The sequence below is a fragment of the Rhinopithecus roxellana genome, chromosome 10, assembly GCF_007565055.1.
Source record: "Rhinopithecus roxellana isolate Shanxi Qingling chromosome 10, ASM756505v1, whole genome shotgun sequence".
Classification (NCBI taxonomy): Eukaryota; Metazoa; Chordata; class Mammalia; order Primates; family Cercopithecidae; genus Rhinopithecus; species Rhinopithecus roxellana.
This window is the reverse complement of record NC_044558.1, coordinates 51,602,603-51,616,515: the sequence shown is the minus strand read 5'-3', so window position 1 is coordinate 51,616,515 and position 13,913 is coordinate 51,602,603. Positions and strand designations below refer to the sequence as shown.

The 13,913-nt window shown below is 35.4% G+C and overlaps 1 pseudogene across 1 annotated transcript; it reads right to left on the bottom strand.

Moving 5' to 3' along the window:
• Positions 1 to 719: 719 nt before the first annotated feature.
• LOC104653522 lies at positions 720 to 1,807 on the bottom strand (annotated as a pseudogene). Its single transcript, XR_746695.2, has one exon. The product of XR_746695.2 is annotated as a geranylgeranyl transferase type-2 subunit beta pseudogene (transcript).
• Between the last annotated feature and the right edge of the window lie 12,106 nt (positions 1,808 to 13,913).

Below are 13,913 nucleotides of genomic sequence, written 5' to 3'. Positions count from 1 at the left end.
CTCCAATGACTTAACAAGTTAGAAGCTCTCCCTTGACCCCAAAATCATGTCAGGCTCTTCTCTCTCTGTTTTAACCATTTTTCCTTAAAGATGTCATATTGTTGTATCAAGTTGTTTATTAAATTTGATCACATCTTTTAATTGGTGAGTTTAATCCATTTTATTTATTGTAATTACCATTAGATTGGAAATCATTTCTTCTCTTTTATCTTTTTAAATATATATTTTCTTTATTGAATTGTTTGGTTTCCATCTAGTGCACATATCTCTTCAAGATAGTAATTTTATTTCCTTTGGATATATACCCAAAGATAAATTACTGGATCATATGGCCGTTCTGATTTTTTGAGGAACCTATTAATTCTTTCGTTTTTCTGAATTCTGTAAATGGTAAATGTATTATTTATTTTTCTCTTGGACTTCAGTTGCATGACTTGATTTAATCATAACCTGGACTCATCACATATCATCATCGTTGGTCCATGCATGCCCTTTCTCTCTTATTTGTGCAATTAATAGTATAATTACTAAGTGTGAGTATAGAATTCATCACAACACCTAAAATACTTCTAATAGCTTACATACTTACATCCCCACATATACTCTTTCTCTGGTTTTTACGACCTGAATGCTCCACCCTAACCCCAACAAAGTAATAAATGAATACGTAAATAAATAATATGTATTTTTTTTTAAATACAGGTCTTTATTTTACAATATGTATAATTATATAATTTATTAAAATTAATTTAACACAATGTACAAAATAATAACAGTAGTCATTTTTAGATTTAATAAGCACTTCAAATACAGAAATGTTAAAATGGCAAAACTATACTATGCAGCTTTCACTTTAATGAATCTAGCTCACTAGCTCAGGCTGAACATTCACTCTCTGAAGCACTTCTTCAGGCATGCAAAAGACAGGATTAACAGGTTTAATCTGTTCTTCTCCCAAAAGTGACAATCCAGCAATTCCAAATAAGGTATGAAAAGGATCCACCATATCTCCTGGCCTGTCTGCAAATCCCCCCGTTTCTTCATCTTGACATGCTAAAATGAAATTACGCAGTTTTTCTCTATCAATCCAATGAAGTCTTCCAATTATCTTTAGGGAAGCCAGGACCCACCATGAATAGCATACATCTGGTAACTGCCCAGCATGGGATTCAGAACCTGGTCTGCAACCAAATCCACCGTCAAAGTTCATACAGGATAAAACAAATTAAATTGCCTTTTCCACATTAATAGCATCAAGCTTCCCCAACAAAGCCAAAGTTGCCACCGCACAAAAAGAGAATCTTGTATCAATTTCTCCCCAAATATCTCTAGCAAAAGAACCATCTTCTTTCTGTAGACCTTTAACATATTCCACAACTTTATTTACGTCGATAACATTAATACTGTCATACAGTGTAAGAATCTGGACAGCACTAAGAGTGTATAAAAGATGAGGATCATGTCCAATACTAGCACTTATTCCACCACATTCATGTTGGCAAGACTTAATAAATGCCAGAATCTCTTCTCTATTCATGCGATGAAGTTGTCCTATGAGATCCACTACTGTCAGACCCCAATAGATGCCACTCATTCTTAAATACTCAGACATACAGTATTCATAATCATCTTTCTTTGAGCCATAGGATGCGATATAATCTGCATGTTTCTCCAATAATAGGGTGTCTGGTGCATCTGACTTGATAATAACATCCTTCTGTGGAGTGCCTTTTTTGAGACAGGGTCTTGCTATGTTGCCAGACTGGAGTGCTATGACAATCAGTATTGTAGCTGTCGCATTTATCATATGCTTTCTTTTTTAATTATATTCTTATATATGCCAGCAATAAATGATTTATCAAAATTATTTTTATAAGATATGTAGTAATACATGTTCTTTTTCTTGTGTTTTCTTCATTTTGACATCTTTTAAATATCACAAGTTATGAACATAACACAAGTTACTTATTCATTCTGATATTGATAACTACTTAAATTGCTTCAATTTATGTGTTACTATGAACAGTGATGCTGGGAACATTCTTATTCAAGTTTACTGGTATGCATATAAGAGTTTCTCTGGGCCGGGTGCGGTGGCTCACTCCTGTAATACTAGCACTTTGGGAGGCTGATGCTGGAGGATTACGAGGTTGGGAGATCAGACCGTCCTGGCTAACACGGTGAAACCCCGTCTCTACTAAAAATACAAAAACAAAATTAGCCGGGCGTGGTGGTGGGCGCCTGTAGTCCCAGCTACTCTGGAGGCTGAGGTGGGAGAATGGCGTGAACCCAGGAAGTGGAGGTTGCAGTCAGCCAAGATCATGCCACTGCACTGCAGCTTGGGCGACAGAGCGAGACTCCATTCCCCCCACCCCCACCAAAAAAAAAAGTTTCTCTTAAAAATAAGTCTAGTCATAGAAGTAATGGCTTGTAGGGTACTGATATGTTAGACTTTAAAAGATAATTTCAAACGGTTTTCCAATATGGTTGGACAGATTATTAGAAATATGTTAGAGTTAACCATAGATATACATCTATTATAAATTTAGGGATTAAAATTTTTACAGTAAGGTGCTTGTAAATAAACATATCAAGGTCTTTATTTACTTTCCTCTAATTTTTACTCATTATGTGGAGTATGCCTTTTTCTTCTTTGTCATATATCTTTTCTCTTCTGTGAAACGTTTTTGCTTAATTTTATGTTTTGCCCAGTTTTCTAAGTTGTCTTTTGCTACATTGCTTTTTAAACATTGTGTCTAATTTTTTTATTTTAAATAGGTAAAATTTATTAATTATTTTATTAATAAAATCTTTTCTAAAAAGTTTAAAATTTCTGCCTTTGAAATGTAAGATATTAATCCATTTAGATTTTAATTTTGTGATGGTATAAAGTAGAAATTTATTTTCTTTTTCTTTTCTATATAGATAACTAATAGTTCAGGTATGCAATACAGTATTGTTAAATAGTATTATGTGTTAAATAATCCCACTCCAAAGTTTACCTTGCCACACCCCCCTTTGTCATCTGTCAAATTGCATATAGATACAATCTGCCTTTCATCCTTCACGCCTAATTGCAAGTGTCAGTTTCTCTATCACTGTGCCAATAGCATGTGCTTTTAAGAACTATCACTTTACAATAAGTCCTTATCTATATTGTAGGGCAAACGCTTTCTTCTTTTCCTCTTCCTCCTTGTTCACTTCTTGTAAAACTAGTACAAATTTAAAGTCAGCTTACCAAGTGTCATCTATAACCCTACTGGAATTTAAATTAACATTCTATCAATTTGATAAAGTTGAGGAAAGTGACATTTTAGAAATATTCTCTTTCTATATATAAATGTGGGTTACCTCCCCCATTTGTTTATGCCCTTCCGTAAGGCCAATTTTCAGTTTGGCCTTAAGCAGTAAAGGATTCTTAATGCTCAGCCAATTGGTATAGAATGCACTGCACTTGGAAGACACTTTGACCCTATAAAAATATTGCAAACAGCCAGAAGATAAGCTAAAACCATGAGGGAAAGTTTCAAGTTTTACCTAGAGAACACAAGCAAACTCTTTTGTTATGGGTGCTTAGGAGCACTGATAATTTTACTTTTAGGGAGAGTCTGTTTAGGAAACATCAATATATATTTTAAAATAGCCCTCATTTATTCACTGTAATATAGGACAGTGGCAGTATGTGTAATTAAAATACACAGATGTGTGTTTGGATTCTTGAACCCATGAAACTCACATAAATCTATTTCTCATACAGAAGTATTATCCTGGAGTCTCAGGAGCAGCCACAGATGCAACATGCTGCCATCAGCTACAACATTCTGCCACTTAACATTACCCAACGACAATTACCAAAGATCATTATTTCCCATCACCTTCCACATCAGACCATTTACCAGAGTTAACAAAGAGCAAAACTGACTACACTGAAATTATCCTTCTCTTCTTCCCTAACCTTCTTTATTTGGAACAATCAAACATTCTAAAAATGGGAAGCAAAAAGGACACAATTAGAGAATTGGATTGGAAAGGCAACTCTTTGGTTTAAGGTATTAAAGTTTCTTTAGCTGAATCACTGAGAAAATCGGTAATTTAGGCAATGTATTCCATAGTTTCCCCAAATGTATGGGAATGTTTTGTAAACGGTAGTAAAACCATATTTTCTATTTTTCCAGAGAGAACCAAAAGTCGACCATCTAATTATTACCTCCGTATATGACGTACAAGTTACTGACATGCAATACACCTTCCTAAATTCCATCTATAAATTCTACCCAACATTTAAGACCCAAGTAAATGTAATATTAAGTTTTTCTAGTTACCAAAACAAAATATGATTTATTTCCTCCCCTACTCCCCATGCTACCTTATACCAATTATGACACCAATACCATTTTACCTGTTCCTATCATAATTTTTAAAATGTCTCATTTCATATCTACTGTTAAGCTACCTGAGGGAAGAAAAAATAGTGGAAATACTTTTTCAAGAATGGCAATTTTATAGGAGACACCGTTGAAATGTGATATTTGTCTCATGGGATGATGTTCAGTAAATATTTGTTTAGTCTGTTAAATAGCAATGTACCATCAGAAAGCAATAAGTTGGCTTTTTCATGTGGCAAAATGTGATGAATTGCGTATTTCTGTTTAAGATTTGGGTCACTAGAATGTGAATTATTGGTGGTAATGGAATAGATCAAGCTAAGGATAAGCACCAACCGACTAGAGCCAGTTGGTACTTGACATGGACTTAGTTGACTGCGATATATAAGTAATTCTTTTAAAAAATTAATTTTCATGTGTTCCTGAATTTAAACACACACACACACACACACACACACACACACATATACACACATACACACACACACAAATCGTTTAGAAAGGATTTCGAGAAAATAGCATGTTGCTGGTTTGGAAAAAGCGAGCACCTGGGCTATTAAGGCCATTTTTGTAAATCTGTTGAATAAATGCAAGTGCGAGCTCTAACAGATTCCCTTTAAATTTTGGGATACATGTGTAGAATATGCAGGTTTGTTACTTGGGTATACATGTGCCATGATGGTTTCCTGCACCTGTCAGTCCATCATCTCGGTTTTAAGCCCCGCATACCTTAGGAATTTGTCCTAATCCTCTCTCTCCCCTTGCGCGCCCCCTACAGGCCCCGATACGTGATGTTTCCCTCCCTGTGTCTTTGTGTTACTGTTCCTCTCCGACTTATAAGTGAGAATATGTGGTGTTTGGTTTTCTGTTCCTGTGTTAGTTTGCTGAGGATGATGGCTTCCAGCTTCATCTATGTCCCTGTAAAGGACATGAACTCATTCTTTTTTATGGCTGCATAGTATTGCATGGTATATACGTGCCCATTTTCTTCATCCGGTCTATCATTGATGGGCATGTGGTTTGGTTCCAAGTTTTTGCTATAGTAAATAGTGCTGCAATAAACATATGTGTGCATGTGTCTGTATAGTAGAATGATTTATAATCATTTAAGTGTATACCCAGTAAAGGGATTGCTGAGTCAAATGATATTTCTGGTTTTAGACCCTTGAGGAATCACCACACTGTCTTCCACGATGGTTGAACTAATTTACACTCCCATCAACAGTGTAAAAGCGTTCCTATTTCTACACATCCTCATCAGCATCTGTTGTTTCCTATGTTTTTAATGATCGCCATTCTAACTGATGTGAGATGGTATCTCATTGTGGTTTTGATTTGCATTTCTCTAATGTCAGTGATAATGAGCTTTTTTTCATATATTTGTTGGCCACATAAATGTCTTCTTTTGAGAAGTGTATGTTCATATCCTTTGAACACTTTTTGATGAGGTTTTTTCTTCTAAATTTGTTTAAGTTCCTTGTAGATTCTGGATATTAGACCTTTGTCAGATGGATGGATTGCAAAAGTTTTCTCCCATTCTCTAGGTTGCCTGTTCACTCTGATAGTTTCTTTTGCTGTGCAGAAGCTTTTTAGTTTAATTAGATCCCATTTGTCAATTTTGGGTTTTGTTGCACAGCTTTTGGTGTTTGGTCATGAAGCCTTTGCCCATACCTATGTCCTGAATGGTATTGCCTCGGTTTTCTTCTAGGATTTTTATGGTTTGCAGTTTTACATGTAAGTCTTTAATCCATCTTGAGTTAAGTTCTGGGATTCTTGTGCAGAACATGCAGGTTTGTTACATAAGTATACATGTGCAATGGTGGTTTGCTGCACTTATCAACCCATCATCTAGGTTTTAAGCCCCATGTGCATTTTTGTATAAGGTGAAAGGAAGGGGTCCAGTTTCAGTTTTCTGCATATGGCTTTCCCAGCACCATTTATTAAATAGTGAATCATTTCCCCATTGCTTGTTTTTGTCAGGTTTGTCAAAGATCAGATGGTTGTAAGTGTATGGTGTTATTTCTGAGGTCTCTTTTCTGTTCCATTGGTCTATATATCTGTTTTGGTACCAGTACCATGCTGTTTTGGTTACTGTAGCTTTGTAGTATAGTTTGAAGTCAGGTGGCATGATGCTTCCAGATTTGTTCTTTTTGCTTAGGTTTGTCGTGGCTATACAGGCTCTTTTTTGGTTCCATATGAAATTTAATGTATTTGTTTTTTTAATAATTCTGTGAAGAAAGTCATTGGTAGCTTGATGGGAATAACATGGAATCTATAAATTACTTTGGGCAGTATGGGCACTTTCACAATATTGATTCTTCCTATCCATGAACATGGATTTTTTCCCATTTGTTTGTTTCCTTTCTTATTTCCTTGAGCAGTGGTTTATAGTTCTCCTTAAAGAGGTCCTCCACGTCCCCTGTAAGTTGTATTCCTAGATATTTTATTCTTTTTGTAGCAATTGTGAATGGGAGTTCACTAATGATTTGGCTCTCTGCTTGTCTGTTACTGGTGTATAGGAATGCTTGTTATTTTTGCACATTGATTTTGTATCCTGAGATTCTACTGAAGTTACTTATCAGCGTAAGAAGTTTTTTTGACTGAGACGATGGGGTTTTCTAAATATACAATTATGCTATCTGCAAACAGAGACAATTTGACTTTCTCTCTTCCTGTATGAATCACCTTCATTTCTTTCTCTTGTTTGGTTGCCCTGGCCAAGACTTCCAATACTATGCTAAATATAAGTGGTGGGAGAGGGCATCCTTGTCTTGTGCTGGTTTTTAAAGGGAATGCTTCCAGCTTTTGCCCATTCAGTATGATGTTGGCTATGGGTTTCTCATAAATAGCTCTTATTATTTTGAGATATGTTCCATCAATACCTAGTTCATTGGGAGTTTTTAGCATGATGGCATGCTGAATTTTGTTAAAGACCTTTTCTGCATCTATTGAGATAACCATGTGTTTTTTGTCATTAGTTCTGTTTATGTGATAGATTACACTTATTGATTTGCATTTGTTTGAACCAGCCTTGCATCCAACGGATGAAGCCAACTTTATCATGGTGGATAAGATTTTTGATGTGCTGCTTGATTCTGTTTGCTAGTATTTTATTGAGGATTTTTGCATTGATGTTCATCAGGGATATTGGCCTGAAATTTTCTTTTTTTGTTGTATCTCTGCCAGATTTTGGAATCAGGATGAAGCTGGCCTCATAAAATGAGTTAGAGAGGAGTCTCTCCTTTTCTATCATTTGGAATGGTTTCAGAAGGAATGGTACCAGCTCCTCTTTTTACCTCTGGTAGAATTTGGCTGTGAATTCATGTGGTCCAAAACTTTTTTTGGTTGGTAGGTTATTAACTACTGCTTCAATTTTGGAACTTGTTATTGGTCTATTCAAGGATTTGACTTCTTTCTGGTTAGGTCTTGGGAGGGTGTATGTGTCCAGGAATTTATCCATTTATTCTAGATTTTCTAGTTTATTTGCATAGAGTTGTTTATATTATTCTCTAATGTTAGTTTGTAATTCTGTGGGATCAGTGGTGATATCCCCTTAATCATTTTTTATTGTGTCTGTTTGATTCTTCTCTCTTTTCTTCTTTATTAGTATAGTTAGTGGTCTATCTATTTTGTTAATCTTTTAAAAAAAAACAGCTCCTGGATTCATTGATTTTCTAAGGGATTTTTATGTCTCTATCTACTTGAGTTCTGCTCTGATCTTAGTTATTTCTTGCCTTCTATTAGCTTTTGAATGTGTTTGTTCTTGTTTCTCTAGTTCTTTTAATTGTGATGTTAGGGTGTTGATTTAAGATCTTTCCAGCTTTCTGATGTGGGCATTTACTGCTATAAATTTCCCTCTTAACACTGCTTTAGCTGTGTCCCAGATATTCTGGTACATTGTCTCTTTGTTCTGTCATTGGTTTCAGTGAACTTCTTTACTTCTGCCTTATTTTTGTTATTTAACTGGTAGTTATATAGGAGCAGGTTGTTCAATTTCCATGTAGCAGTGCGGTTTTGAGTGAGTTTCCTTTTTTTTTTTGAGATGGAGTTTTGCTCTTGTTGCCCAGGCTGGAGTGCAAAGGCACGATCTTGACTCACCACAACCTCTGCTTCCCACGTTCAAGTGATCCTCCTGCCTTAGGCTTCCGAATAGTTGGGATTATAGGCATGTGCCACCACACCTGGCTAATTTTGTATTTTTAGTAGAGACAGGGTTTCTCCATGTTGATCAGGCTGGTCTCGAAATCCTGACCTCTGGTGATCCACCCATCTCAACCTCCCAAAGTGCTAGGATTACAGGCGTGAGCCACCGTGCCTGGCCTTGAGTGAGTTTCTTAATCCTGAGCTGTAATTTGATTACACTGTGGTCTGAGAGACTGTTTATTATGATTTCAGTTCTTTTGTATTTACTTCTAATTATGTGGTCAATGTTAGAATAAGTGCTATGTGGTGCTGAGAAGAATGTATACTTTGTTTATTTGGGGTAGAGCTCTACAGTTTTGTAGCTGTCTATTAGATCTGCTTGATCCAGAGCTGAGTTCAAGTCCTGAATATCCTTGTTAATTTTTTGTCTTGTTGATCTGTCTAATATTGACAGTGGGGGTTAAAGTCTCCCACTATTATTGGGTGGGAGTACACATCTCTTTGTAGGTCTCCAAGAACTTGTTTTATGAATCCATATGAATCTGGGTGCTGCTGTATTGGCTGCATATATATTTATGATAGTTAGCTCTTTTGTTTCATTGATCTCTTTACCATTATGTAATGTCCTTCTTTGTCTTTTTTGATCTTTATTGGTTTAAAGTCTGTTTCATCAGAGACTAGGATTGCAAACCCTGCTCTTTTTTGCTTTCCATTTGCTTAGTAAATATTCCTCCATCCCTTTATTTTGAGCCTATATGTGTCTTTGCACATGAGACAGGTCTCCTGAGTACAGCACACTGATAAGTCTTGACTCTGTCCAATTTGGCGCTACTGCTCATCCTTAAGATCTGTTGGCTACAACCATCATTGATCATCTTTTGTATACACACGTAGACTACAGATCTATTCTTTTAACGAAACTGACTCCTTCAGATTTCATAAATAAAAGATTAAGAAAAATCCTCATTTGTGTACCTCAAATTCAGTACGCCTTTCCTGGCAGTAGATGTGGCCAATGTGTCTAATAATAAAGAATTGGTATCTTTTTTTCTATATTTATTGATGGCTTCACAATATTAAAAGAAACAGAGATCAGCAATATACACAGCTATTTAAATAAATGAGCAATTTCTGGAGCTATTGAGCCTTTCACTTAAAAATATACTAACAGTTGATTTGTTTTACTTTCTCAATATGACCTTTGCGTTAACCCTTGAATCAGAACACCAAATATAAACAACAAATTAAGAGCATAATCTGTTAGATGAATGCTTCAAATGCAACTTTCTTTACTAATGACTCAAATTAAAGTGGTTACTCACTGTAGACAACTATTAACAACCTGCCAAGATAACTGTGCTTTTAAAAACTATATTTAAAATGGAATGGTAAAAAGACTGTACTATTAATAATTATATTTGAATGGAAATAAAAATATTAATATAAATACTCATAAATTCAATTGAACATTATGTTATCCAAGGTATGGCGGGGGTAGGGGTTGTGAGAAGTGATCAAATCTGTAACATTCCCACAGAATAAGATCTCTGGAACTGATGGTTTCCTGAAATTGATACTGTTGTCTATAGTATTTGGTTGGTGCAAACATAATTGCGGTTTTTGGCATTGAAAGTAATGGCAAAAACTGCAATTACGTTTGCACCAACCTAATAAGTTGGGGATCTATATGACAAACCTTCACTAGTGAGATTGGGTTTGGTATCATTTATTTATATCACGTCTTCTAATTTTTTTTCATTTTTATCAAATTTCCTGAAACCAGTTATGAGCTTGTTTCCTGGCCCCTGTTTTTGTAATGTGGAATAAAGTCGTTTATTTAATGGAAGGTTTCTTTTATTTTCTTCATATAAAGGTTAATTTCTTAAAGTATATGTAACTTCTCAAAAGTAAACAATCATTGTGCTTTCTAGGAAGACCTTACCTAGTATGGTAACTCCTCAGTTAACATTGTTGATAGGTTCTTGGAAAAAGTGACTTTAAGTAAAATGACCTGTAATGAAACCAATTTTACCATAGGCTAATTGATATAAACAATATTTAATTTCTGGCCAGGCACAGTGGCTTACTCCCCTAATCCCAGCACTTTGGGAAGCCAAGGCAGGTGGATTGCTTGAGTCCAGGAATCCGAGGCTACCGTGATCCCAGATCATGCTACTGCACTTCAGCCCAGGTGACAGAATGAGACCTTGTCTCAAAAAATAAAAATAAAATAAAAATAAATTAGTTTCCTACGGTATGCTTCTGGTCACAAAAACATCACCAAACTTCTAAATAAAGACCAAAAATATTTAAATATTAATCATATTAATCATTGAAATAAATGTACTAAATTATGCCAGTTCAGGGTTGTGGGTGACTGGGGCCTATCTCAGCAGCTCAGGGATAAGGGCAGGAAAACATGCTGGACTGGATGCCATTCCCTGGCATGGCACTCATGCACACCCACACTCATACTGGAATGACGTAGACACACCAATGAGCCTAACATGAACAGCTTTGGGATGTGGGAGGAAACCAAAACGCTTGGAGATAACCCCAGCAGACATGAGGAGAATGTAGATATTCCACACAGACTGTGGCTCTGGCTGGGAATCAATATTTTTTCTCATCACTGTTGTGACCAAACCACATTGACAAAATGACATTCAAAAACCATCTCTAAATTGGGATTTATTTCATAATATTGTTCTTTTTTTATGTGAAAATGACTTGACAAAGTTATCTAGGCCTTCAGAATGTTCACAGCTCTAGCTGTTCATCCTCATTAAAGGAGGCAGGGGTAGAATAGCAGTTATTTTTATTTCTGAATGGCTTCTCTTGGTTTAGAAGCAACATCAGAGCACAACATGAAGCGTTTGTGAAGTAGTGAATGGATATGAATTAAGTGGATTAAATCACATCCTATCATGGAAAGAGAATGAAATTTGGAGCCAGACAAACCTCCTAACTGCCACCTGCTGTCTAGGGGACTTTATGAATTTTACTTCTCTATGAGCACAGAAATTATATAGAAAAAGAAGTAATGGAATTTATACTGAAAGGTAATGGAAATAAGGAGAAACATAACTGAGGAGTTGATATGTAAACAGCATTTACTACATGTCATGTCATGTGCATTATGGGAGAATTGTTAAATTCTCAAAGCAAAATTATGAGATAATTTCTCAAAGGGAAGTATGTGCAAAAGGAAATAGAACATATCCTGTTTTGATGGAATTACAATTAGTTTCTAAAAATCACTATGGCTTGGATGCAGAATATAAGATGTAAAGGAAAAGGACAATTTAAACGAGGCTGTAGAAGTTGAAAGGAACCAGATCATCTTGGCTAAAAAACTAAGGAGTGAAAACCTTATGGGGCAATAAGGATAGTGTTAAATATTTTGTAATCTTTAGTTTAGCATCTTCTATGCAAGGATCTCTTAAGATGAAACGATTAATTATTCTTGTCTGTTAAAACATGGACTCTTATATTATTAAGTTACTCAGAAAATTACAGACCTAGATAATATTGCTGTTTTCAAGGTGGAAATACTATGTATTTCAGGGAGTGTCCTAAATGAATGCTTTCTTCAAAAACACCTAACTGATTTCCTGTTTGATATATTTCTATCTTAACTTGATGCCACTCATTTCTGCTCTCAATTATAGTAAATTTTATCTTCATCTAAGGTATTCATGGCAAAATATAAAAGTGTGTCTGACATGGTGTATTTACTCCCTCCTCCTTAAATCAATTTATTTTTAACTTTTAAGTTCTAGAGTACATGTGCAGGCATGTTACCTAGGCAAACTTGTGTCATGGGGTTTTGTTGTATAGATTATTTCATCACCCAGGTGTTAATCCTAGTACTCATTAGTTACCTTCCTTGATCCTTTCCCTCCTCCCAGTCTCCATCCTCTAATATGTTCCATTGTGTGTTGTTCTCTTTGTGTCCATATGTTTTCATAATTTAGCTCCCACTTATAAGTGAAAACATATGCTATTTGGTTTTTTGTTCTTGCATTAGTTTGCTAAGGATAATGGCCTCCAGCTCCTTCCATGTCTCTGAAAAGGATATGATCTCATTCTTTTTATGGCTGCATAGTATTCCACAATGTATATGTACCACATTTTCTTTATCCAGTCTATCACTGATGGGCATTTATGTTGATTCCATGTCTTTGTTATTGTAAATAGTATTGCAATGAGCATAATATGTGCCTGTGTCTTTATGATAGAATGATTTATTTTCTTTTGGGTATATACCCAGTAATGAGACTGCTGGGTCGCATGGTATTTCTGTCTTTAGTTCTTTTAGGAATTGCCACACTGTCTCCCACAGTGGTTGAACTAATTTACATTTCCACCAACAGTGTATAAACATTCAGTTTTTTTTTCTCCACAACCTCACCAGCACCTGTCATTTTTTGGCTTTTTGATAATACCCATTCTCACTGGTGTAAGGTGGTATCTCATTGTGGTCTTGATTTGCATTTCTATAATGATCAGTGATGAGCTTTTTTTTTTCATATGATTGTTGGCTACATGTACGTCTTCTTTTGAAAAGCATCTTTTCATGTCCTTTGACCACTTTTTTATGGGGTTGTTCATTTTTTTTTCTTGTAAATGTGTTTAAATTCCTTGTAGATGCAGAATAAATTTTTTCTCCGATTCTATAGGTTGTCTGTTTACTCTGTTGATGATTTCTTTAGCTGTGCAGAAGCTCTTTAGTTTAATTAGATACTATTTGCCAATTTTGCTTTTGTTGCAATTGCTTTTGGTATCTTCGTCATGAAATCTTTTCTCATGCCTACATTCTGAATGATACTGCCTAGGTTGTCTTCCACTGTTTTAGTAACTTTAGATTTTACATTTAAGTCTTTAATCTATGTTGAGTTAATTTTTGTATACGGTGTAAGGAAGGGGCCCAGTTTTAACCTTCTGCATATGGCCAGCCAGTTATCCCAGCACCACTTATTGAATAGAGAATCCTTTCCCCATTGCTTGTTTTTTTTGTCAGGTTTATCAAATATCAGATACCTGTAGATGTGGAAACTTATTTCTGGATTCTCTATTGTGTTACATTGGTCTACGTGTCTGTTTTTGTATCAGTGCCATGTTATTTTGGTTACTGTAGCCCTGTATTAGAGTTTGAAGTTGAGCAGCATGATGCCTTCGGCTTTGTTCTTTTTGCTTAGAATTGCCTTGGCTATCTGGACTCCTTTTGGTTCTGTATGAATTTTAAAATAGTTTTTTCTAGTTCTGTGAAGAATGTCAATGGTAGTTTAATAGGCATAGCATTTAATCTATAAATTGCTTCAGGCAATATGACCATTTTAATGATATTGATTCTTCCTATCCATAAGCATGAAACATTTTTCC